General features: G+C 46.4%; 1 protein-coding gene across 2 annotated transcripts in view; it reads left to right on the forward strand.

Annotated features, from left to right (window-relative positions):
• The first annotated feature begins 20 nt into the window (after nt 1-20).
• The window catches only part of MICU1 (mitochondrial calcium uptake 1), a 120,890-nt gene continuing 116,559 nt past the window's right edge, over nt 21-4,351 (forward strand). The window contains exon 1 of one of the 2 annotated variants that reach the window (XM_085302047.1): nt 21-127. The gene's annotated coding sequence lies outside the window, so the exon portion shown is untranslated. The remainder of the gene's footprint in view (nt 128-4,351) is intronic. The other variant, XM_085302049.1, reaches the window with a different exon arrangement.

A 4,351-nucleotide genomic window follows, 5' to 3' on the forward strand; every position in this document is an offset into this window, starting at 1 on the left:
CCCGCCCCTCCGCCCGCCACTATCCCGGCGTGCCTCCGCTGGCGGAAGGGTGATCGTGGTTCGTGCGGTCGCTCTGGTCGGCGGTGTCAGTGCCTCGGGAGGTCTCTGGCGGCGGGCTCGCGCTGAGGTGAGCGGGCGGCGGCCGCCGCCGGTTGGGGTTTTCCCGCGCGCGCTGGTCCAACTGCCCGTAACGGTCGTTCTCGGTGCGGGGCGGCGGCGGTGGCGTCGCTCCTCGAGCTGTGGCGGGCCGGGCCGGGCCGCGCCGCGGGGGCACTGCGGGTCCCCGCGGGGTGTCCGGGGCCCTGGTAAAACCCAGAAGCTCTGTGCGGAAACCCGCTGTGRCCGGTGATGTTCGTTCTGGTTTTGTAGTTTCTGCGTGGGAAAGTACTTTGCTCCCAGTGAGAAGGTGTTCTTAAAAAGTTAATATGGGACCTAAAATTAGTTTATTTGCTCTCTTACGAGTTAGTTAGTATCGTGGAAGCTTTTTGTAGTTGAAATCGTGCTGTCTGAGTCCTGGCAGCTCCTGGTGCTTGGTAAGTGGCTTTATTGATGGGTGAGAAGCAGGCAAAAGTGCTTGGGTYCTAGCTGCGTTGTGTCGGTATGCTCTAAGCGCTGCCTCTGGAGTGAGCAGTTATGATGCTGCCCTGAAGCAGGTAAGGTATGTGAGCGAGTATTCTGCTTCTCTGATGTCCAGCAATGCAAAAATCTTCAATGCTGTGGGAAAGCAGGTGGATTTTGGTGGATGTTGTTTGCTGGGGCTTCCTGATGATCTAACTGAGGCCTTTAGGCGCTATTGCAGAGTACATAGATAACGATAATGTAGCGGCTGCTCTTTAAAAGATGGGGAAAAAGGTCTTACTAAGTTTTGCAGTGTATTCAGAAGTGAACTTCTATGTGGTGGCAGCCRTGCTTCCAAAGGAAGCTGTATGTATATGGCTCCTCCATCTCCTGGGCCCTTCTCACATCTCATCATTTAATGTGGCAGTAGTAAACATCATAATTTCTTCTATTTTCTTAAATTAAACTTTAAAGTTTGTACCTAGATTACAATTTTCAGATATGACATACTGTAAAAAATGTATGTAAAGCAATGACTGCATCTCTGTAGTCYGGCAGGTATGACAGATACGAATCTGGATGAACCGAAAGTTAGAAGAAGCTTTTGTGGGTGCAGAGGGTGTGTGGTCAGGACTCAAATCCAGAGACTTCCAAGCGGAGAGACCCAGTGCCTCACTATTCAGTTCCTGCGATGTTTTGTTTTGCCCTGAAATGGGTAAGGTGAAGGCACAGTTGAAGGCTGTWGGCTATAGGGCAGCAAATCTTCATGTTTGCCTCCACTTTGGAGACTGGCTCCATGAGAAGTCATTGAGAACTGCATTTTGGCTGTTGGATGGCCCTAGCCCAGGCAGCAGCCACTGATGGGGAGGAGCATGACTTAGTTTGGAGTATGTGAGCACATTCACTATGRATGCCTGTCTGGTACATCTAGCTGAGGGGTTAGTAAAGTACAAGTTGCTCGTGCTGTCCGTTAATGATGAATGCTCGCCCAAAGCTGTTTGTGTATGGCCAAGAATCTAGAAATCCCTCTGGAAAATTGRTCCTATCTCTATAGTCATCTCACTTGTGTTCTTTAACTATTTTTTCTGTGATGTTTRGAGCTTGCTCTAAGAACAAGCTTAAAGCGCACAATTCATTATTCCGTTGGAGTCATTCTTAGGATGGTGAGTTGACTTAGTGTTGGGGTTCTTTGTTCTGTTTTGTGTTATGCCTTAGAAAAAAGKTAGAATAGAACAAAACATGTTGTTATACAATCAAGCTTTGGACTTCTCTGCTAGAAAAGTTGGATGAGGTGGAAGGAGAAGCAGGAGGGGGAAGAATAATAGATCTCRTTATGTTACATAGTGGTGCTTAGTCCCTCTGTGTTAGCTTAGATTTATTTTTGTCATTACTATAGGTAATTGCTAACAGTGTTGCCAGGGCTACAGGGATTGTTGCTATATTTTATACCTAGTGTCCAAAACAACTGTTCTTAATAGAGTTTTGTTGAGTAAGTTTAATTTCTCTGACTAGCCCCACTGTATTTGATGTGCAGTTTATCTTTGGAARGCCTTTCAGTGTGAACTTGTGTTAATGAACTATTGAGAGTATGAAGACCTGACTTATATTGTGATTTAGCTATACCATATTTGCCTTTGATTTAATGAGTTACTTGGGAAAGATGGTACATCTGAGTGAGGGCAGTGACATCTAATCTGTCTTGAACTCTTTTAGAGCRTGTGTATATGCTCTTGTAGACACCATAACAGTTGTCATCTTTGGCATTAATGTTTGGGGAAAGTTTGTTCCTGGGTTCTGTTTTTTTTCTCTTTTTTCCTTCCCCTGTCTTTGAGAGGTAGTCAATACATTTTGCTGAGCCTCAGGGAGGGGGGAACAATTCTCTCCTACGTGTATTAACTCTCTAAGAACATCTCAGCATCTAGGTGACTTGCACCCCTCTTTGCTGTGGTGTTGTCCCCGTGGCTGCCTCGCAGGCCTTCGCAGCCAAGCGAGAAGGAGCTGCGCGCGTCTGCTGGCATCTGTTTGATGGTTGGAGCTTTGCAAGGCTTCTCTTGCGTGTGGAGTGGGAGAGCATGCAGTGGGCAGAGACTTTAAAAATGACTGGCTTAAGGATGAATAAATAATTTATATTAGACTTGAGAGATTTTTCTTAATATAGCGGGCTCCACACTAGTAACACCTTGTGGATTTATTACAACCACTTCCTCTTTTTTGCTTACTTGAAGTTTATGGTCCCAATTCATCAGAATGCTGCTTGGAGCATGGCATGTGGAGAACCCAAATGCGTGTTATAGCACTAAGCAGCTTGACCGCTTCCCCTTACAAAACCACTCTGAAGCCAGAGGGCTGTAGAAACTGCACTGATGAAGACTTTGAGGAGCTTCCCGATGTTGCTCTCAAGACTTGTCTGCTGTGCCAGCATGCCACTGTAGCAGGGTCGCGTCCTGCGGAGCGGTGGCCTGGCTCTCCGTGTGGTTATGGAGTTGATAGGCATCCATAAGGCAGAAAGYGCTAAGCAGTCCAGCACAGAGATGCTGTTTAGTCAGATCTACCAACTAGGGTGGAAAGAACAAACAAGGCAGCCCTTCTTGAGACCTTTTCCCCTAGGAACTCGAGTCAGTTCAGACATGAGTTAAAATAAAGACGTCTGGCTTCAGAGAGCTTTCAGCTTATCAGCTGTGTAACTTATATTTTTTTTTCTTCCCTCTCTTCTCTTGGCTTAATTTTACTGAGATGTGAGTACTATGTGTAATGTGAGTAGTGGGGATGACATGTGTGAGCAMTAACGTGTGCAGCCTGACTGACAGGAGAGAAAGTGTGTGAAATGCACTGCTAGAAGTAAAGAGCTAGAATCTTTACTGTGGGTTGTGGTGTGTTCTTTTTTTTTTTTTTTTTCTTATCTTCTATGCTCTTGAAGCAAAACGTTGCAGTTGCCAGGAAGTAATTCTCTGTGTTCTTGTGGTGTAACTGCTTATCATACCAATATAAGGTGGGAGCTAATATAATAAACCTGTGCTATAGGCAAGGCTGCCTGTTGGGGGGTGTGTGTGTCTGTTAGCATCTTATGGCCCTGCTTTCAATTACTTTTAACTGTGCTGAACTAATCATCTGGCTGATGTTTTCCCTTACAGCTGTGCTGCTTGGAGTTGCTGTTCTGAAATGTTCATCCAGGATTTTTTCCTAAAGCAGTAGGAAAATATGTTGGCTATTTGCAGTGTTAAAGGTTGTGCTGGCTTTTCTCTTGGGAGGCTGTGGTGGCTTTGGAAGGAGGAAGGTAGTGAGCTGTGGAAGAACTGTGCAGTGTTGAGCTGCCTGGTAACCCATCCCTAATTTAGGCATGTTCGTGGAGCATCAAAAAACCCCCGCAAACCTCAAAACCCTCTTGTAACTCACTGTTTGCATGTGCTAAGTAAAAATTTGATGGAGCGTAGTGAGCCACCCTCATCTGGAGTACTGCATCCAATTCTKGGCTCCCTAGTACCAGAGAGACATGAAACTACTGGAGAGAGCCCAATGTAGGGTTATGGAGATGATCAGGAGACTGGAGCACCTTTCCTATGAAGAAAGGCTGCCAGAGTTGGGCCTCTTTAGCCTGGAGAAGAGCAAACTGAGAGGGGGTCTTATGTATGGCTACAAATACCTGAAGGGAGGGTGTCRAGAGCTTGGGGGYGGACTCTCTTCAGTGGTGCCAAGTGATAGAGCGAGAGGAAACATCACAAACTGAAACGCAGGCAGTTCCATCTGAATATGAGGAAAAACTTCCCTGTGAGAGTGACAGAGTGCTGGAACAGGT

This window comes from Rhea americana, unplaced genomic scaffold (assembly GCF_003343005.1).
Source record: "Rhea americana isolate MKP2758 unplaced genomic scaffold, rheAme1 scaffold_183, whole genome shotgun sequence".
NCBI classification, from domain to species: Eukaryota; Metazoa; Chordata; class Aves; order Rheiformes; family Rheidae; genus Rhea; species Rhea americana.